This window comes from Ascidiella aspersa, chromosome 3, assembly GCF_963924565.1.
Source record: "Ascidiella aspersa chromosome 3, kaAscAspe10.2, whole genome shotgun sequence".
Classification (NCBI taxonomy): Eukaryota; Metazoa; Chordata; class Ascidiacea; order Phlebobranchia; family Ascidiidae; genus Ascidiella; species Ascidiella aspersa.
This window is the reverse complement of record NC_139449.1, coordinates 440,508-458,950: the sequence shown is the minus strand read 5'-3', so window position 1 is coordinate 458,950 and position 18,443 is coordinate 440,508. Positions and strand designations below refer to the sequence as shown.

The 18,443-nt window shown below is 38.4% G+C and overlaps 36 non-coding genes across 36 annotated transcripts; all 36 read right to left on the bottom strand.

Annotated features, from left to right (window-relative positions):
* Window positions 1-101: 101 nt before the first annotated feature.
* On the bottom strand, window positions 102-173 carry Trnag-ucc (transfer RNA glycine (anticodon UCC)). The gene has a single exon. It is a non-coding gene; the product is annotated as a tRNA-Gly (tRNA).
* Window positions 174-503: 330 nt separating this feature from the next.
* On the bottom strand, window positions 504-575 carry Trnag-ucc (transfer RNA glycine (anticodon UCC)). Its single transcript has one exon. It is a non-coding gene; the product is annotated as a tRNA-Gly (tRNA).
* A 69-nt stretch (window positions 576-644) lies between these two features.
* On the bottom strand, window positions 645-716 carry Trnag-ucc (transfer RNA glycine (anticodon UCC)). Its single transcript has one exon. It is a non-coding gene; the product is annotated as a tRNA-Gly (tRNA).
* A 205-nt stretch (window positions 717-921) lies between these two features.
* Window positions 922-993, bottom strand: Trnag-ucc (transfer RNA glycine (anticodon UCC)). The gene has a single exon. It is a non-coding gene; the product is annotated as a tRNA-Gly (tRNA).
* A 748-nt stretch (window positions 994-1,741) lies between these two features.
* Window positions 1,742-1,813, bottom strand: Trnag-ucc (transfer RNA glycine (anticodon UCC)). Its single transcript has one exon. It is a non-coding gene; the product is annotated as a tRNA-Gly (tRNA).
* Window positions 1,814-1,879: 66 nt separating this feature from the next.
* Window positions 1,880-1,951, bottom strand: Trnag-ucc (transfer RNA glycine (anticodon UCC)). The gene has a single exon. It is a non-coding gene; the product is annotated as a tRNA-Gly (tRNA).
* A 69-nt stretch (window positions 1,952-2,020) lies between these two features.
* Trnag-ucc (transfer RNA glycine (anticodon UCC)) lies at window positions 2,021-2,092 on the bottom strand. The gene has a single exon. It is a non-coding gene; the product is annotated as a tRNA-Gly (tRNA).
* Window positions 2,093-2,986: 894 nt separating this feature from the next.
* Trnag-ucc (transfer RNA glycine (anticodon UCC)) lies at window positions 2,987-3,058 on the bottom strand. The gene has a single exon. It is a non-coding gene; the product is annotated as a tRNA-Gly (tRNA).
* A 59-nt stretch (window positions 3,059-3,117) lies between these two features.
* Trnag-ucc (transfer RNA glycine (anticodon UCC)) lies at window positions 3,118-3,189 on the bottom strand. Its single transcript has one exon. It is a non-coding gene; the product is annotated as a tRNA-Gly (tRNA).
* A 66-nt stretch (window positions 3,190-3,255) lies between these two features.
* Window positions 3,256-3,327, bottom strand: Trnag-ucc (transfer RNA glycine (anticodon UCC)). The gene has a single exon. It is a non-coding gene; the product is annotated as a tRNA-Gly (tRNA).
* Window positions 3,328-3,393: 66 nt separating this feature from the next.
* Window positions 3,394-3,465, bottom strand: Trnag-ucc (transfer RNA glycine (anticodon UCC)). The gene has a single exon. It is a non-coding gene; the product is annotated as a tRNA-Gly (tRNA).
* A 66-nt stretch (window positions 3,466-3,531) lies between these two features.
* Window positions 3,532-3,603, bottom strand: Trnag-ucc (transfer RNA glycine (anticodon UCC)). Its single transcript has one exon. It is a non-coding gene; the product is annotated as a tRNA-Gly (tRNA).
* Window positions 3,604-4,212: 609 nt separating this feature from the next.
* On the bottom strand, window positions 4,213-4,284 carry Trnag-ucc (transfer RNA glycine (anticodon UCC)). The gene has a single exon. It is a non-coding gene; the product is annotated as a tRNA-Gly (tRNA).
* Window positions 4,285-4,615: 331 nt separating this feature from the next.
* On the bottom strand, window positions 4,616-4,687 carry Trnag-ucc (transfer RNA glycine (anticodon UCC)). Its single transcript has one exon. It is a non-coding gene; the product is annotated as a tRNA-Gly (tRNA).
* Window positions 4,688-4,753: 66 nt separating this feature from the next.
* Window positions 4,754-4,825, bottom strand: Trnag-ucc (transfer RNA glycine (anticodon UCC)). The gene has a single exon. It is a non-coding gene; the product is annotated as a tRNA-Gly (tRNA).
* A 67-nt stretch (window positions 4,826-4,892) lies between these two features.
* Window positions 4,893-4,964, bottom strand: Trnag-ucc (transfer RNA glycine (anticodon UCC)). The gene has a single exon. It is a non-coding gene; the product is annotated as a tRNA-Gly (tRNA).
* Window positions 4,965-5,294: 330 nt separating this feature from the next.
* On the bottom strand, window positions 5,295-5,366 carry Trnag-ucc (transfer RNA glycine (anticodon UCC)). Its single transcript has one exon. It is a non-coding gene; the product is annotated as a tRNA-Gly (tRNA).
* A 69-nt stretch (window positions 5,367-5,435) lies between these two features.
* Trnag-ucc (transfer RNA glycine (anticodon UCC)) lies at window positions 5,436-5,507 on the bottom strand. The gene has a single exon. It is a non-coding gene; the product is annotated as a tRNA-Gly (tRNA).
* A 65-nt stretch (window positions 5,508-5,572) lies between these two features.
* On the bottom strand, window positions 5,573-5,644 carry Trnag-ucc (transfer RNA glycine (anticodon UCC)). Its single transcript has one exon. It is a non-coding gene; the product is annotated as a tRNA-Gly (tRNA).
* Window positions 5,645-5,849: 205 nt separating this feature from the next.
* Trnag-ucc (transfer RNA glycine (anticodon UCC)) lies at window positions 5,850-5,921 on the bottom strand. The gene has a single exon. It is a non-coding gene; the product is annotated as a tRNA-Gly (tRNA).
* Window positions 5,922-8,838: 2,917 nt separating this feature from the next.
* On the bottom strand, window positions 8,839-8,910 carry Trnag-ucc (transfer RNA glycine (anticodon UCC)). The gene has a single exon. It is a non-coding gene; the product is annotated as a tRNA-Gly (tRNA).
* A 2,399-nt stretch (window positions 8,911-11,309) lies between these two features.
* Trnag-ucc (transfer RNA glycine (anticodon UCC)) lies at window positions 11,310-11,381 on the bottom strand. Its single transcript has one exon. It is a non-coding gene; the product is annotated as a tRNA-Gly (tRNA).
* Window positions 11,382-11,997: 616 nt separating this feature from the next.
* On the bottom strand, window positions 11,998-12,069 carry Trnag-ucc (transfer RNA glycine (anticodon UCC)). Its single transcript has one exon. It is a non-coding gene; the product is annotated as a tRNA-Gly (tRNA).
* Window positions 12,070-12,413: 344 nt separating this feature from the next.
* Trnag-ucc (transfer RNA glycine (anticodon UCC)) lies at window positions 12,414-12,485 on the bottom strand. The gene has a single exon. It is a non-coding gene; the product is annotated as a tRNA-Gly (tRNA).
* Window positions 12,486-12,551: 66 nt separating this feature from the next.
* On the bottom strand, window positions 12,552-12,623 carry Trnag-ucc (transfer RNA glycine (anticodon UCC)). Its single transcript has one exon. It is a non-coding gene; the product is annotated as a tRNA-Gly (tRNA).
* A 622-nt stretch (window positions 12,624-13,245) lies between these two features.
* Window positions 13,246-13,317, bottom strand: Trnav-uac (transfer RNA valine (anticodon UAC)). Its single transcript has one exon. It is a non-coding gene; the product is annotated as a tRNA-Val (tRNA).
* Window positions 13,318-13,652: 335 nt separating this feature from the next.
* On the bottom strand, window positions 13,653-13,724 carry Trnag-ucc (transfer RNA glycine (anticodon UCC)). The gene has a single exon. It is a non-coding gene; the product is annotated as a tRNA-Gly (tRNA).
* A 59-nt stretch (window positions 13,725-13,783) lies between these two features.
* Trnag-ucc (transfer RNA glycine (anticodon UCC)) lies at window positions 13,784-13,855 on the bottom strand. The gene has a single exon. It is a non-coding gene; the product is annotated as a tRNA-Gly (tRNA).
* Window positions 13,856-14,060: 205 nt separating this feature from the next.
* Trnag-ucc (transfer RNA glycine (anticodon UCC)) lies at window positions 14,061-14,132 on the bottom strand. The gene has a single exon. It is a non-coding gene; the product is annotated as a tRNA-Gly (tRNA).
* Window positions 14,133-15,027: 895 nt separating this feature from the next.
* Window positions 15,028-15,099, bottom strand: Trnag-ucc (transfer RNA glycine (anticodon UCC)). Its single transcript has one exon. It is a non-coding gene; the product is annotated as a tRNA-Gly (tRNA).
* A 66-nt stretch (window positions 15,100-15,165) lies between these two features.
* Trnag-ucc (transfer RNA glycine (anticodon UCC)) lies at window positions 15,166-15,237 on the bottom strand. Its single transcript has one exon. It is a non-coding gene; the product is annotated as a tRNA-Gly (tRNA).
* Window positions 15,238-15,442: 205 nt separating this feature from the next.
* Window positions 15,443-15,514, bottom strand: Trnag-ucc (transfer RNA glycine (anticodon UCC)). Its single transcript has one exon. It is a non-coding gene; the product is annotated as a tRNA-Gly (tRNA).
* Window positions 15,515-15,844: 330 nt separating this feature from the next.
* Window positions 15,845-15,916, bottom strand: Trnag-ucc (transfer RNA glycine (anticodon UCC)). The gene has a single exon. It is a non-coding gene; the product is annotated as a tRNA-Gly (tRNA).
* A 69-nt stretch (window positions 15,917-15,985) lies between these two features.
* Window positions 15,986-16,057, bottom strand: Trnag-ucc (transfer RNA glycine (anticodon UCC)). Its single transcript has one exon. It is a non-coding gene; the product is annotated as a tRNA-Gly (tRNA).
* A 66-nt stretch (window positions 16,058-16,123) lies between these two features.
* On the bottom strand, window positions 16,124-16,195 carry Trnag-ucc (transfer RNA glycine (anticodon UCC)). The gene has a single exon. It is a non-coding gene; the product is annotated as a tRNA-Gly (tRNA).
* Window positions 16,196-16,400: 205 nt separating this feature from the next.
* On the bottom strand, window positions 16,401-16,472 carry Trnag-ucc (transfer RNA glycine (anticodon UCC)). Its single transcript has one exon. It is a non-coding gene; the product is annotated as a tRNA-Gly (tRNA).
* Between the last annotated feature and the right edge of the window lie 1,971 nt (window positions 16,473-18,443).

Genomic DNA, 18,443 nt, shown 5'->3' with positions numbered 1-18,443 from the left:
GAAGGCATCAATGCTAACCGTTACACCATCGACGCGACTGTTTAAAAGTAGTTTTGGTAAGTTTTTAATTAATTTAGTTAAATTTAAAATTGAAAATTAAGTGCGTCGACCGGGAGTCGAACCCGGAACTAGTGCTTGGAAGGCACCAATGCTAACCGTTACACCATCGACGCGACTGTTTAAAAGTAGTTTTGGTAAGTTTTTAATTAATTTAGTTAAATTTAAAATTGAAAATTAAATGCGTCGACCGGGAGTCGAACCCGGAACTAGTGCTTGGAAGGCACCAATGCTAACCGTTACACCATCGACGTGACTGTTTAAAAGTAGTTTTGGTAAGTTTTTAATTAATTTAGTTAAATTTGAAAATGAAAATTAAGTGCGTCGAACCCGGAACTAGTGCTTGGAAGGCACCAATGCTAACCGTTACACCATCGACGCGACTGTTCAAAACTGTTTTTTCTATGTTTTCAACTAATATAGTTTAATTTGAAATCAAACTTAAGTGCGTCGACCGGGAGTCGAACCCGGAACTAGTGCTTGGAAGGCACCAATGCTAACCGTTACACCATCGACGCGACTGTTTAAAACTATAGTTTCCAAAATATTATTTATTTAATTCAGTTAAATTTAAAATCAAAATTAAGTGCGTCGACCGGGAGTCGAACCCGGAACTAGTGCTTGGAAGGCACCAATGCTAACCGTTACACCATCGACGCGACTCTTCAAAACAGTTTTTTGCTAAGTTTTTAATTAATATAGTTTAATTTGAAATTAAAATTAAGTGCATCGACCGGGAGTCGAACCCGGAACTAGTGCTTGGAAGGCACCAATGCTAACCGTTACACCATCGACGCGTCTGTTTAAAACTAGTTTCCAGAATATTATTTATTTAATTCAGTTAAATTTAAAATCAAAATTAAGTGCGTCGACCGGGAGTCGAACCCGGAACTAGTGCTTGGAAGGCACCAATGCTAACCGTTACACCATCGACGCGACTGCTTAAAATTAATTTTGGCAAGTATATAATTAATTACTTAATTTTGAAATTAAAATTAAGTGCGTCGACCGGGAGTCGAACTCGGATCTAGTGCTTGGAAGGCACCAATGCTAACCGTTACACCATCGACGCGTCTGTTTAAAACTAGTTTCCAGAATATTATTTATTTAATTCAGGTAAATTTGAAATCAAAATTAAGTTCGTCGACCGGGAGTCGAACCCGGAACTAGTGCTTGGAAGGCACCAATGCTAACCGTTAGACCATGGACGCGACTGTTTAAAACTAGTTTCCAGAATATTATTTATTTAATTCAGTTAAATTTGAAATCAAAATTAAGGGCGTCGACCGGGAGTCGAACCCGGAACTAGTGCTTGGAAGGCACCAATGCTAACCGTTACACCATCGATGCGACTGTTTAAAATTAGTTTTGGCAAGTATTTAATTAATTTACTTAATTTTGAAATTAAAATTAAGTTCGTCGACCGGGAGTCCAACTCGGAACTAGTGCTTGGAAGGCACCAATGCTAACCGTTACACCATCGACGCGACTGTTTAAAAGTAGTTTTGGTAAGTTTTTAATTAATTTAGTTAAATTTAAAATTGAAAATTAAGTGCGTCGACCGGGAGTCGAACCCGGAACTAGTGCTTGGAAGGCACCAATGCTAACCGTTACACCATGGACGCGACTGTTTAAAACAGTTTTTTTTTATTTAACATAGTTAAATTTGACATTAAAAGTTAAGTGCGTCGACCGGGAGTCGAACCCGGAACTAGTGCTTGGAAGGCACCAATGCTAACCGTTACACCATCGACGCGACTGTTTAAAAGTAGTTTTGGTAAGTTTTTAATTAATTTAGTTAAATTTAAAATTGAAAATTAAGTGCGTCGACCGGGAGTCGAACCCGGAACTAGTGCTTGGAAGGCACCAATGCTAACCGTTACACCATCGACGCGACTGTTTAAAACTATAGTTTCCAAAATATTATTTATTTAATTCAGTTAAATTTAAAATCAAAATTAAGTGCGTCGACCGGGAGTCGAACCCGGAACTAGTGCTTGGAAGGCACCAATGCTAACCGTTACACCATCGACGCGACTCTTCAAAACAGTTTTTTGCTAAGTTTTTAATTAATATAGTTTAATTTGAAATTAAAATTAAGTGCATCGACCGGGAGTCGAACCCGGAACTAGTGCTTGGAAGGCACCAATGCTAACCGTTACACCATCGACGCGTCTGTTTAAAACTAGTTTCCAGAATATTATTTATTTAATTCAGTTAAATTTAAAATCAAAATTAAGTGCGTCGACCGGGAGTCGAACCCGGAACTAGTGCTTGGAAGGCACCAATGCTAACCGTTAAACCATCGACGCGACTGCTTAAAATTAATTTTGGCAAGTATATAATTAATTACTTAATTTTGAAATTAAAATTAAGTGGGTCGACCGGGAGTCGAACTAGGATCTAGTGCTTGGAAGGCACCAATGCTAACCGTTACACCATCGACGCGTCTGTTTAAAACTAGTTTCCAGAATATTATTTATTTAATTCAGGTAAATTTGAAATCAAAATTAAGTTCGTCGACCGGGAGTCGAACCCGGAACTAGTGCTTGGAAGGCACCAATGCTAACCGTTAGACCATGGACGCGACTGTTTAAAACTAGTTTCCAGAATATTATTTATTTAATTCAGTTAAATTTGAAATCAAAATTAAGGGCGTCGACCGGGAGTCGAACCCGGAACTAGTGTTTGGAAGGCACCAATGCTAACCGTTACACCATCGATGCGACTGTTTAAAATTAGTTTTGGCAAGTATTTAATTAATTTACTTAATTTTGAAATTAAAATTAAGTTCGTCGACCGGGAGTCCAACTCGGAACTAGTGCTTGGAAGGCACCAATGCTAACCGTTACACCATCGACGCGACTGTTTAAAAGTAGTTTTGGTAAGTTTTTAATTAATTTAGTTAAATTTAAAATTGAAAATTAAGTGCGTCGACCGGGAGTCGAACCCGGAACTAGTGCTTGGAAGGCACCAATGCTAACCGTTACACCATCGACGCGACTGTTTAAAACAGTTTTTTTTTATTTAACATAGTTAAATTTGACATTAAAAGTTAAGTGCGTCGACCGGGAGTCGAACCCGGAACTAGTGCTTGGAAGGCACCAATGCTAACCGTTACACCATCGACGCGACTGTTTAAAAGTAGTTTTGGTAAGTTTTTAATTAATTTAGTTAAATTTAAAATTGAAAATTAAGTGCGTCGACCGGGAGTCGAACCCGGAACTAGTGCTTGGAAGGCACCAATGCTAACCGTTACACCATCGACGCGACTGTTTAAAAGTAGTTTTGGTAAGTTTTTAATTAATTTAGTTAAATTTAAAATTGAAAATTAAGTGCGTCGACCGGGAGTCGAACCCGGAACTAGTGCTTGGAAGGCACCAATGCTAACCGTTACACCATCGACGCGACTGTTTAAAAGTAGTTTTGGTAAGTTTTTAATTAATTTAGTTAAATTTAAAATTGAAAATTAAGTGCGTCGACCGGGAGTCGAACCCGGAACTAGTGCTTGGAAGGCACCAATGATAACCGTTACACCATCGACGCGACTGTTTAAAACTAGTTTTGGTAAGTGTTTAATTAATATAGTTAAATTTGCAATTAAAAGTTAAGTGCGTCGACCGGGAGTCGAACCCGGAACTAGTGCTTGGAAGGCATCAATGCTAACCGTTACACCATCGACGCGACTGTTTAAAACTTGTTTTGGTAAGTGTTTAATTAATATAGTTAAATTTGCAATTAAAAGTTAAGTGCGTCGAACCCGGAACTAGTGCTTGGAAGGCACCAATGCTAACCGTTACACCATCGACGCGACTGTTTAAAAGTAGTTTTGGTAAGTTTTTAATTAATTTAGTTAAATTTAAAATTGAAAATTAAGTGCGACGACCGGGAGTCGAACCCGGAACTAGTGCTTGGAAGGCACCAATGCTAACCGTTACACCATCGACGCGACTGTTTAAAACTAGTTTTGGTAAGTTTTTAATTAATATAGTTAAATTTGCAATTAAAAGTTAAGTGCGTCGACCGGGAGTCGAATCCGGAACTAGTGCTTGGAAGGCATCAATGCTAACCGTTACACCATCGACGCGACTGTTTAAAACTTGTTTTCAGAAGATTATTTAATTAAATTAGTTAAATTTGAAATTAAAAGTGAAGTGCGTCGACCGGGAGTCGAACCCGGAACTAGTGCTTGGAAGGCACCAATGCTAACCGTTACACCATCGACGCGACTGTTTAAAAGTAGTTTTGGTAAGTTTTTAATTAATTTAGTTAAATTTGAAATTGAAAATTAAGTGCGTCGAACCCGGAACTAGTGCTTGGAAGGCACCAATGTTAACCGTTACACCATCGACGCGACTGTTTAAAACTAGTTTTGGTAAGTTTTTAATTAATATAGTTAAATTTGCAATTAAAAGTTAAGTGCGTCGACCGGGAGTCGAACCCGGAACTAGTGCTTGGAAGGCATCAATGCTAACCGTTACACCATCGACGCGACTGTTTAAAAGTAGTTTTGGTAAGTTTTTAATTAATTTAGTTAAATTTAAAATTGAAAATTAAGTGCGTCGACCGGGAGTCGAACCCGGAACTAGTGCTTGGAAGGCACCAATGCTAACCGTTACACCATCGACGCGACTGTTTAAAAGTAGTTTTGGTAAGTTTTTAATTAATTTAGTTAAATTTAAAATTGAAAATTAAGTGCGTCGACCGGGAGTCGAACCCGGAACTAGTGCTTGGAAGGCACCAATGCTAACCGTTACACCATCGACGCGACTGTTTAAAACTTGTTTTCAGAAGATTATTTAATAAATTAGTTAAATTTGAAATTAAAAGTTTAGTGCGTCGACCGGGAGTCGAACCCGGAACTAGTGCTTGGAAGGCACCAATGCTAACCGTTACACCATCGACGCGACTGTTTAAAAGTAGTTTTGGTAAGTTTTTAATTAATTTAGTTAAATTTAAAATTGAAAATTAAATGCGTCGACCGGGAGTCGAACCCGGAACTAGTGCTTGGAAGGCACCAATGCTAACCGTTACACCATCGACGTGACTGTTTAAAAGTAGTTTTGGTAAGTTTTTAATTAATTTAGTTAAATTTGAAATTGAAAATTAAGTGCGTCGAACCCGGAACTAGTGCTTGGAAGGCACCAATGCTAACCGTTACACCATCGACGCGACTGTTCAAAACTGTTTTTTCTATGTTTTCAACTAATATAGTTTAATTTGAAATCAAAATTAAGTGCGTCGACCGGGAGTCGAACCCGGAACTAGTGCTTGGAAGGCACCAATGCTAACCGTTACACCATCGACGCGACTGTTTAAAACTATAGTTTCCAAAATATTATTTATTTAATTCAGTTAAATTTAAAATCAAAATTAAGTGCGTCGACCGGGAGTCGAACCCGGAACTAGTGCTTGGAAGGCACCAATGCTAACCGTTACACCATCGACGCGACTCTTCAAAAAATTTTTTGCTAAGTTTTTAATTAATATAGTTTAATTTGAAATTAAAATTAAGTGCGTCGACCGGGAGTCGAACCCGGAACTAGTGCTTGGAAGGCACCAATGCTAACCGTTACACCATCGACGCGTCTGTTTAAAACTAGTTTCCAGAATATTATTTATTTAATTCAGGTAAATTTGAAATCAAAATTAAGTTCGTCGACCGGGAGTCGAACCCGGAACTAGTGCTTGGAAGGCACCAATGCTAACCGTTACACCATCGACGCGACTCTTCAAAACAGTTTTTTGCTAAGTTTTTAATTAATATAGTTTAATTTGAAATTAAAATTAAGTGCGTCGACCGGGAGTCGAACCCGGAACTAGTGCTTGGAAGGCACCAATGCTAACCGTTACACCATCGACGCGACTCTTCAAAACAGTTTTTTGCTAAGTTTTTAATTAATATAGTTTAATTTGAAATTAAAATTAAGTGCGTCGACCGGGAGTCGAACCCGGAACTAGTGCTTGGAAGGCACCAATGCAAACCGTTACACCATCGACGCGTCTGTTTAAAACTAGTTTCCAGAATATTATTTATTTAATTCAGGTAAATTTGAAATCAAAATTAAGTTCGTCGACCGGGAGTCGAACCCGGAACTAGTGCTTGGAAGGCACCAATGCAAACCGTTACACCATCGACGCGGCTGTTTAAAACTAGTTTCCAGAATATTATTTATTTAATTCAGGTAAATTTGAAATCAAAATTAAGTTCGTCGACCGGGAGTCGAACCCGGAACTAGTGCTTGGAAGGCACCAATGCAAACCGTTACACCATCGACGCGGCTGTTTAAAACTAGTTTCCAGAATATTATTTATTTAATTCATTTAAATTTGAAATCAAAATTAAGGGCGTCGACCGGGAGTCGAACCCGGAACTAGTGCTTGGAAGGCACCAATGCTAACCGTTACACCATCGATGCGACTGTTTAAAATTAGTTTTGGCAAGTTTTTAATTAATTTGGTTAAATTTGAAATTGAAAATTAAGTGCGTCGACCGGGAGTCGATCCCGGAACTAGTGCGTGGAAGGCACCAATGCTAACCGTTACACCATCGACGCGTCTGTTTAAAACTAGTTTCCAGAATATTATTTATTTAATTCAGGTAAATTTGAAATCAAAATTAAGTTCGTCGACCGGGAGTCGAACCCGGAACTAGTGCTAGAAAGCACCAATGCAAACCGTTACACCATCGACGCGGCTGTTTAAAACTAGTTTCCAGAATATTATTTATTTAATTCATTTAAATTTGAAATCAAAATTAAGGGCGTCGACCGGGAGTCGAACCCGGAACTAGTGCTTGGAAGGCACCAATGCTAACCGTTACACCATCGATGCGACTGTTTAAAATTAGTTTTGGCAAGTATTTAATTAATTTACTTAATTTTGAAATTAAAATTAAGTTCGTCGACCGGGAGTCGAACTCAGAACTAGTGCTTGGAAGGCACCAATGCTAACCGTTAGACCATGGACGCGACTGTTTAAAACAGTTTTTTTTTATTTAACATAGTTAAATTTGACATTAAAAGTTAAGTGCGTCGACCTGGAGTCGAACCCGGAACTAGTGCTTGGAAGGCACCAATGCTAACCGTTACACCATCGACGCGACTGTTCAAAACAGTTTTTTCTATGTTTTCAACTAATATAGTTTAATTTGAAATTAAAATTAAGTGCGTCGACCGGGAGTCGAACCCCGAACTAGTGCTTGGAAGGCACCAATGCTAACCGTTACACCATCGACGCGATTGTTGAAAACAGTTTTTTGCTAAGTTTTCAATTAATATAGTTTAATTTGAAATTAAAATTAAGTGCGTCGACCGGGAGTCGAACCCCGAACTAGTGCTTGGAAGGCACCAATGCTAACCGTTACACCATCGACGCGATTGTTGAAAACAGTTTTTTGCTAAGTTTTCAATTAATATAGTTTAATTTGAAATTAAAATTAAGTGCGTCGAACGGGAGTCGAACCTGGAACTAGTGCTTGGAAGGCACCAATGCTAACCGTTACACAATCGACGCGACTGTTTAAAAGTAGTTTTGGTAAGTTTTTAATTAATTTAGTTAAATTTGAAATTGAAAATTAAGTGCGTCGAACCTGGAACTAGTGCTTGGAAGGCACCAATGCTAACCCTTACACCATCGACGCGACTGTTTAAAACGAGTTTTGGTAAGTTTTTAATTAATTTGGTTAAATTTGAAATTGAAAATTAAGTGCGTCGACCGGGAGTCGATCCCGGAAATAGTGCTTGGAAGGCACCAATGCAAACCGTTACACCATCGACGAGACTGTTTAAAAGTAGTTTTGGTAAGTTTTTAATTAATTTAGTTAAATTTAAAATTTAAAATTAAGCGCGTCGAACGGGAGTCGAACCTGGAACTAGTGCTTGGAAGGCAACAATGCTAACCGTTACACCATCGACGCGACTGTTTAAAAGTAGTTTTGGTAAGCTTTTAATTAATTTAGTTCAATTTGAAATTGAAAATTAAGTGCGCTGACCGCGAGTCGAACCCGGAACTAGTGCTTGGAAGGCACCAATGCTAACCGTTACACCATCGACGCGACTGTTTAAAAGTAGTTTTGGTAAGTTTTTAATTAATTTAGTTAAATTTGAAATTGAAAATTAAGTGCGTCGAACCTGGAACTAGTGCTTGGAAGGCACCAATGCTAACAGTTACACCATCGACGCGACTGTTTAAAAGTAGTTTTGGTAAGTTTTTAATTAATTTAGTTAAATTTGAAATTGAAAATTAAGTGCGTCGAACCTGGAACTAGTGCTTGGAAGGCACCAATGCTAACAGTTACACCATCGACGCGACTGTTTAAAAGTAGTTTTGGTAAGTTTTTAATTAATTTAGTTAAATTTGAAATTGAAAATTAAGTGCGTCGAACCTGGAACTAGTGCTTGGAAGGCACCAATGCTAACCGTTACACCATCGACGCGACTGTTTAAGACTTGTTTTCAGAAGATTATTTAATTAAATTAGTTAAATTTGAAATTAAAAATTAAGTGCGTCGACCGGGAGTAGAACCCGGAACTAGTGCTTGGAAGGCACCAATGCTAACCGTTACACCATCGACGCGACTGCTTAAAAGTAGTTTTGGTAAGTTTTAAATTAATTTAGTTAAATTTGAAATTGAAAATTAAGCGCGTCGAACGGGAGTCGAACCTGGAACTAGTGCTTGGAAGGCACCAATTCTAACCGTTACACCATCGACGCGACTGTTTAAAAGTAGTTTTGGTAAGCTTTTAATTAATTTAGTTAAATTTGAAATTGAAAATTTAGTGCGTCGACCGGGAGTCGAACCCGGAACTAGTGCTTGGAAGGCACCAATGCTAACCGTTACACCATCGACGCGACTGTTTGAAAGAAGTTTTGGTAAGTTTTAAATTAATTTAGTTAAATTTGAAATTGAAAATTAAGCGCGTCGAAAGGGAGTCGAACCTGGAACTAGTGCTTGGAAGGCACCAATTCTAACCGTTACACCATCGACGCGACTGTTTAAAAGTAGTTTTGGTAAGCTTTTAATTAATTTAGTTAAATTTGAAATTGAAAATTAAGTGCGTCGACCCGGAACTAGTGCTTGGAAGGCACCAATGCTAACCGTTACACCATCGACGCGACTGTTTAAAAGTAGTTTTGGTAAGTTTTTAATTAATTTAGTTAAATTTGAAATTGAAAATTGAGTGCGTCGACCGGAAGTCGAACCCGGAACTAATGCTTGGAAGGCTCCAATGCTAACCGTTACACCATCGACGCGACTGTTTGAAAGTAGTTTTGGTAAGTTTTAAATTAATTTTGTTAAATTTGAAATTGAAAATTAAGTGCGTCGACCGGGAGTCGAACCCGGAACTAGTGCTTGGAAGGCACCAATGCTAACCGTTATACCATCGACGCGACTGTTTAAAAGTAGTTTTGTAAAGTTTTTAATTAATTTAGTTAAATTTGAAATTGAAAATTTAGTGCGTCGACCGGGAGTCGAACCCGGAACTAGTGCTTGGAAGGCACCAATGCTAACCGTTACAACATCGACGCGACTGTTTGAAAGTAGTTTTGGTAAGTTTTTAATTAATTTAGTTAAATTTGAAATTGAAAATTAAGTGCGTCGACCGGGAGTCGAACCCGGAACTAGTGCTTGGAAGGCACCAATGCTAACCGTTACACCATCGACGGGACTGTTTAAAACGATATTTGGTAAGTTTTTAATTAATTTAGTTAAATTTGAAATTGAAAATAAAGTACGTCGACCGGGAGTCGAAACCGGAACTAGTGCTTGGAAGGCACCAATGCTAAACGTTACACCATCGACGCGACTGTTTAAAACGAGTTTTGGTAAGTTTTTAATTAATTTAGTTAAATTTGAAATTGAAAAAAAGTGCGTCGACCGGAAGTCGAACCCGGAACTAGTGCTTGGAAGGCACCAATGCTAACCGTTACACCATCGACGCGACTGTTTAAAATGAGTTTTGGTAAGTTTTTAATTAATTTAGTTAAATTTGAAATTGAAAATTAAGTGCGTCGACCGGGAGTCGAACCTGGAACTAGTGCTTGGAAGGCACCAATGCTAACCGTTACACCATCGACGCGACTGTTTAAAAGTAGTTTTGGTAAGTTTTTAATTAATTTAGTTAAATTTGAAATTGAAAATTAAGTGCGTTGACCGGGAGTCGAACCCGCAACTAGTGCTTGGAAGGCACCAATTCTAACCGTTACACCATCGACGAGACTGTTTAAAAGTAGTTTTGGTAAGTTTTTAATTAATTTAGTTAAATTTAAAATTGAAAATTAAGTGCGTCGAACAGGAGTCGAACCTGGAACTAGTGCTTGGAAGGCACCAATGCTAACCCTTACACCATCGACGCGACTGTTTAAAACGAGTTTTGGTAAGTTTTTAATTAATTTAGTTAAATTTGAAATTGAAAATTAAGTGCATCGACCGGGAGTCGATCCCGCAACTAGTGCTTGGAAGGCACCAATGCTAACCGTTACACCATCGACGAAACTGTTTAAAAGTAGTTTTGGTAAGTTTTTAATTAATTTAGTTAAATTTAAAATTGAAAATTAAGTGCGTCGAACGGGAGTCGAACCTGGAACTAGTGCTTGGAAGGCACCAATTCTAACCGTTACACCATCGACGCGACTGTTTAAAAGTAGTTTTGGTAAGTTTTTAATTAATTTAGTTAAATTTGAAATTGAAAATTAAGTGCATCGACCGGGAGTCGATCCCGCAACTAGTGCTTGGAAGGCACCAATGCTAACCGTTACACCATCGACGAAACTGTTTAAAAGTAGTTTTGGTAAGTTTTTAATTAATTTAGTTAAATTTAAAATTGAAAATTAAGTGCGTCGAACGGGAGTCGAACCCGGAACTAGTGCTTAGAAGGCACCAATTCTAACCGTTACACCATCGACGCGACTGTTTAAAAGTAGTTTTGGTAAGTTTTTAATTAATTTAGTTAAATTTAAAATTGAAAATTAAGTGCGTCGAACGGGAGTCGAACCCGGAACTAGTGCTTGGAAGGCACCAATTCTAACCGTTACACCATCGACGCGACTGTTTAAAAGTAGTTTTGGTAAGTTTTTAATTAATTTAGTTAAATTTGAAATTGAAAATTAAGCGCGTCGAACGGGAGTCGAACCCGGAACTAGTGCTTGGAAGGCACTAATGCTAACCGTTACACCATCGACGCGACTGTTTGAAAGTAGTTTTGGTAAGTTTTAAATTAATTTAGTTAAATTTGAAATTGAAAATTAAGTGCGTCGACCGGGAGTCGAACCCGGAACTAGTGCTTGGAAGGCACCAATGCTAACCGTTACACCATCGACGCGACTGTTTAAAAGTAGTTTTGGAAAGTTTTAATTAATTTAGTTAAATTTGAAATTGAAAATTAAGTGCGTCGACCGGGAGTCGAACCGGAACTAGTGCTTGGAAGGCACCAATGCTAACCGTTACACCGTCGACGCGACTGTTTAAAACTAGTTTTGGTAAGTTTTTAATTAATTTAGTTAAATTTGAAATTGAAAATTAAGTGCGTCGAACGGGGGTCGAACCTGCAACTAGTGCTTGGAAGGCACAAATGCTAACCGTTACACCATCGACGCGACTATTTAAAAGTAGTTTTGGTAAGTTTTTAATTAATTTAGTTAAATTTGAAATTGAAAATTAAGTGCGTTGACCGGGAGTCGAACCCGGAACTAGTGCTTGGAAGGCACAAATGCTAACCGTTACACCATCGACGCGACTATTTAAAAGTAGTTTTGGTAAGTTTTTAATTAATTTAGTTAAATTTGAAATTGAAAATTAAGTGCGTTGACCGGGAGTAGAACCCGGAACTAGTGCTTGGAAGGCACCAATGCTAACCGTTACACCATCGACGCGACTGTTTAAAACGAGTGTTGGTAAGTTTTTAATTAATTTAGTTAAATTTGAAATTGAAAATAAAGTGCGTCGACCGGGAGTCGAACCCGGAACTAGTGCTTGGAAGGCACCAATGCTAACCGTTACACCATCGACGCGACTGTTTAAAACGAGTTTTGGTAAAGTTTTAATTAATTTAGTTAAATTTGAAATTGAAAATAAAGTGCGTCGACCGGGAGTCGAACCCGGAACTAGTGCTTGGAAGGCACCAATGCTAACCGTTACACCATTGACGCGTCTGTTTAAAACTAGTTTCCAGAATATTATTTATTTAATTCAGTTAAATTTGAAATCAAAATTAAGTGCGTCGACCGGGAGTCGAACCCGGAACTAGTGCTTGGAAGGCACCAATGCTAACCGTTACACCATTGGCGCGTCTGTTTAAAACTAGTTTCCAGAATATTATTTATTTAATTCAGTTAAATTTGAAATCAAAATTAAGTGCGTCGACCGGGAGTCGAACCCGGAACTAGTGCTTGGAAGGCACCAATGCTAACCGTTACACCATCGACGCGACTGTTTAAAACGAGTTTTGGTAAAGTTTTAATTAATTTAGTTAAATTTGAAATTGAAAATAAAGTGCGTCGACCGGGAGTCGAACCCGGAACTAGTGCTTGGAAGGCACCAATGCTAACCGTTACACCATCGACGCGACTGTTTAAGACTTGTTTTCAGAAGATTATTTAATTAAATTAGTTAAATTTGAAATTAAAAATTAAGTGCGTCGACCGGGAGTAGAACCCGGAACTAGTGCTTGGAAGGCACCAATGCTAACCGTTACACCATCGACGCGACTGTTTAAAACGAGTGTTGGTAAGTTTTTAATTAATTTAGTTAAATTTGAAATTGAAAATAAAGTGCGTCGACCGGGAGTCGAACCCGGAACTAGTGCTTGGAAGGCACCAATGCTAACCGTTACACCATTGACGCGTCTGTTTAAAACTAGTTTCCAGAATATTATTTATTTAATTCAGTTAAATTTGAAATCAAAATTAAGTGCGTCGACCGGGATTCGAACCCGGAACTAGTGCTTGGAAGGCACCAATGCTAACCGTTACACCATTGGCGCGTCTGTTTAAAACTAGTTTCCAGAATATTATTTATTTAATTCAGTTAAATTTGAAATCAAATTTAAGTGCGTCGACCGGGAGACGAACCCGGAACTAGTGCTTGGAAGGCACCAATGCAAACGTTACACCATCGACGCGACTGTTTAAAACTAGTTTCCAGAATATTATTTATTTAATTCAGTTAAATTTGAAATCAAAATTAAGTGCGTCGACCGGGAGTCGAACCCGGAACAAGTGCTTGTAAGGCACCAATGCTAACCGTTACACCATCGACGCGACTGTTCAAAACAGTTTTTTGCTAAGTTTTTAATTAATATAGTTTAATTTGAAATTAAAATTAAGTGCGTCGACCGGGAGTTGAACCCGGAACTAGTGCTTGGAAGGCACCAATGCTAACCGTTACACCATCGACGCGTCTGTTTAAAACTAGTTTCCAGAATATTATTTATTTAATTCAGTTAAATTTGAAATCAAAATTAAGTGCGTCGACCGGGAGTCGAACCCGGAACTAGTGCTTGGAAGGCACCAATGCTAACCTTACACCATCGACGCGACAGTTTAAAACAGTTTTTTGTTAACTAATATAGTTAAATTTGCAATTAAAAGTTAAGTGCGTCGACCGGGAGTCGAACCCGGAACTAGTGCTTGGAAGGCACCAATGCTAACCGTTACACCATCGACGCGACTGTTTAAAACAGTTTTTTGTTAATTAATATAGTTAAATTTGCAATTAAAAGTTAAGTGCGTCGACCGGGAATCGAACCCGGAACTAGTGCTTGGAAGGCACCAATGCTAACCGTTACACCATCGACGCGACTGTTTAAAACTAGTTTCCAGAGTATTATTTATTTAATTCAGTTAAATTTGAAATCAAAATTAAGTGCGTCGACCGGGAGTCGAACCCGGAACTAGTGCTTGGAAGGCACCAATGCTAACCTTTACACCATCGACGCGACAGTTGAAAACAGTTTTTTGCTAAGTTTTTAATTAATATAGTTTAATTTGAAATTAAAATTAAGTGCGTCGACCGGGAGTCGAACCCGGAACTAGTGCTTGGAAGGCACCAATGCTAACCGTTACACCATCGACGCGTCTGTTTAAAACTATAGTTGCCAAAATATTATTTATTTAATTCAGTTAAATTTGAAATCAAAATTAAGTGCGTCGACCGGGAGTCGAACCCGGAACTAGTGCTTGGAAGGCACCAATGCTAACCGTTACAATATCGACGCGACTGTTTGAAACTAATTTCCAGAATATTATTTATTTAATTCAGTTAAATTTGAAAAGAAAATTAAGTGCGTCGACCCCGGAACTAGTGCTTGGAAGGCACCAATGCTAACCGTTACACCATCGACGCGACTGTTTAAAACTTGTTTTTTGTAAAGTTTTTAATTAATATAGTTTAATTTGATATTAAAAGTTAAGCGCGTCGACCGGGAGTCGAACCCGGAACTAGTGCTGGGAAGGCACCAATGCTAACCGTTACACCATCGACGCGACTGTTTAAAACTTGTTTTTTGTAAAGTTTTTAATTAATATAGTTTAATTTGATATTAAAAGTTAAGCGCGTCGACCGGGAGTCGAACCCGGAACTAGTGCTTGGAAGGCACCAATGCTAACCGTTACACCATCGACGCGACTGTTTAAAACTTGTTTTTTGTAAAGTTTTTAATTAATATAGTTTAATTTGATATTAAAAGTTAAGCGCGTCGACCGGGAGTCGAACCCGGAACTAGTGCTTGGAAGGCACCAATGCTAACCGTTACACCATCGACGCGACTGTTTAAAACTTGTTTTTTGTAAAGTTTTTAATTAATATAGTTTAATTTGATATTAAAAGTTAAGCGCGTCGACCGGGAGTCGAACCCGGAACTAGTGCTTGGAAGGCACCAATGCTAACCGTTACACCATCGACGCGACTGTTTAAAAGTAGTTTTGGTAAGTTTTTAATTAATTTAGTTAAATTTAAAATTGAAAATTAAGTGCGTCGACCGGGAGTCGAACCCGGAACTAGTGCTTGGAAGGCACCAATGCTAACCGTTACACCATCGACGCGACTGTTTAAAAGTAGTTTTGGTAAGTTTTTAATTAATTTAGTTAAATTTAAAATTGAAAATTAAGTGCGTCGACCGGGAGTCGAACCCGGAACTAGTGCTTGGAAGGCACCAATGCTAACCGTTACACCATCGACGCGACTGTTTAAAAGTAGTTTTGGTAAGTTTTTAATTAATTTAGTTAAATTTGAAATTAAAAGTTAAGGGCGTCGACCGGGAGTCGAACCCGGAACTAGTGCTTGGAAGGCACCAATGCTAACCGTTACACCATCGACGCGACTGTTTAAAACTTGTTTTCAGAAGATTATTTAATAAATTAGTTAAATTTGAAATTAAAAGTTTAGTGCGTCGACCGGGAGTCGAACCCGGAACTAGTGCTTGGAAGGCACCAATGCTAACCGTTACACCATCGACGCGACTGTTTAAAAGTAGTTTTGGTAAGTTTTTAATTAATTTAGTTAAATTTAAAATTGAAAATTAAATGCGTCGACCGGGAGTCGAACCCGGAACTAGTGCTTGGAAGGCACCAATGCTAACCGTTACACCATCGACGTGACTGTTTAAAAGTAGTTTTGGTAAGTTTTTAATTAATTTAGTTAAATTTGAAATTGAAAATTAAGTGCGTCGAACCCGGAACTAGTGCTTGGAAGGCACCAATGCTAACCGTTACACCATCGACGCGACTGTTCAAAACTGTTTTTTCTATGTTTTCAACTAATATAGTTTAATTTGAAATCAAAATTAAGTGCGTCGACCGGGAGTCGAACCCGGAACTAGTGCTTGGAAGGCACCAATGCTAACCGTTACACCATCGACGCGACTGTTTAAAACTATAGTTTCCAAAATATTATTTATTTAATTCAGTTAAATTTAAAATCAAAATTAAGTGCGTCGACCGGGAGTCGAACCCGGAACTAGTGCTTGGAAGGCACCAATGCTAACCGTTACACCATCGACGCGACTCTTCAAAAAAGTTTTTTGCTAAGTTTTTAATTAATATAGTTTAATTTGAAATTAAAATTAAGTGCGTCGACCGGGAGTCGAACCCGGAACTAGTGCTTGGAAGGCACCAATGCTAACCGTTACACCATCGACGCGTCTGTTTAAAACTAGTTTCCAGAATATTATTTATTTAATTCAGGTAAATTTGAAATCAAAATTAAGTTCGTCGACCGGGAGTCGAACCCGGAACTAGTGCTTGGAAGGCACCAATGCTAACCGTTACACCATCGACGCGACTCTTCAAAACAGTTTTTTGCTAAGTTTTTAATTAATATAGTTTAATTTGAAATTAAAATTAAGTGCGTCGACCGGGAGTCGAACCCGGAACTAGTGCTTGGAAGGCACCAATGCTAACCGTTACACCATCGACGCGACTCTTCAAAACAGTTTTTTGCTAAGTTTTTAATTAATATAGTTTAATTTGAAATTAAAATTAAGTGCGTCGACCGGGAGTCGAACCCGGAACTAGTGCTTGGAAGGCACCAATGCAAACCGTTACACCATCGACGCGGCTGTTTAAAACTAGTTTCCAGAATATTATTTATTTAATTCATTTAAATTTGAAATCAAAATTAAGGGCGTCGACCGGGAGTCGAACCCGGAACTAGTGCTTGGAAGGCACCAATGCTAACCGTTACACCATCGACGCGTCTGTTTAAAACTAGTTTCCAGAATATTATTTATTTAATTCAGGTAAATTTGAAATCAAAATTAAGTTCGTCGACCGGGAGTCGAACCCGGAACTAGTGCTTGGAAGGCACCAATGCAAACCGTTACACCATCGACGCGGCTGTTTAAAACTAGTTTCCAGAATATTATTTATTTAATTCATTTAAATTTGAAATCAAAATTAAGGGCGTCGACCGGGAGTCGAACCCGGAACTAGTGCTTGGAAGGCACCAATGCTAACCGTTACACCATCGATGCGACTGTTTAAAATTAGTTTTGGCAAGTATTTAATTAATTTTCTTAATTTTGAAATTAAAATTAAGTTCGTCGACCGGGAGTCGAACTCAGAACTAGTGCTTGGAAGGCACCAATGCTAACCGTTAGACCATGGACGCGACTGTTTAAAACAGTTTTTTTTTATTTAACATAGTTAAATTTGACATTAAAAGTTAAGTGCGTCGACCTGGAGTCGAACCCGGAACTAGTGCTTGGAAGGCACCAATGCTAACCGTTACACCATCGACGCGACTGTTCAAAACAGTTTTTTCTATGTTTTCAACTAATATAGTTTAATTTGAAATTAAAATTAAGTGCGTCGACCGGGAGTCGAACCCCGAACTAGTGCTTGGAAGGCACCAATGCTAACCGTTACACCATCGACGCGATTGTTGAAAACAGTTTTTTGCTAAGTTTTCAATTAATATAGTTTAATTTGAAATTAAAATTAAGTGCGTCGACCGGGAGTCGAACCCCGAACTAGTGCTTGGAAGGCACCAATGCTAACCGTTACACCATCGACGCGATTGTTGAAAACAGTTTTTTGCTAAGTTTTCAATTAATATAGTTTAATTTGAAATTAAAATTAAGTGCGTCGAACGGGAGTCGAACCTGGAACTAGTGCTTGGAAGGCACCAATGCTAACCGTTACACAATCGACGCGACTGTTTAAAAGTAGTTTTGGTAAGTTTTTAATTAATTTAGTTAAAGTTGAAATTGAAAATGAAGTGCGTCGAACCTGGAACTAGTGCTTGGAAGGCACCAATGCTAACCCTTACACCATCGACGCGACTGTTTAAAACGAGTTTTGGTAAGTTTTTAATTAATTTGGTTAAATTTGAAATTGAAAATTAAGTGCGTCGACCGGGAGTCGATCCCGGAAATAGTGCTTGGAAGGCACCAATGCTAACCGTTACACCATCGACGAGACTGTTTAAAAGTAGTTTTGGTAAGTTTTTAATTAATTTAGTTAAATTTAAAATTTAAAATTAAGCGCGTCGAACGGGAGTCGAACCTGGAACTAGTGCTTGGAAGGCAACAATGCTAACCGTTACACCATCGACGCGACTGTTTAAAAGTAGTTTTGGTAAGCTTTTAATTAATTTAGTTCAATTTGAAATTGAAAATTAAGTGCGCTGACCGCGAGTCGAACCCGGAACTAGTGCTTGGAAGGCACCAATGCTAACCGTTACACCATCGACGCGACTGTTTAAAAGTAGTTTTGGTAAGTTTTTAATTAATTTAGTTAAATTTGAAATTGAAAATTAAGTGCGTCGAACCTGGAACTAGTGCTTGGAAGGCACCAATGCTAACAGTTACACCATCGACGCGACTGTTTAAAAGTAGTTTTGGTAAGTTTTTAATTAATTTAGTTAAATTTGAAATTGAAAATTAAGT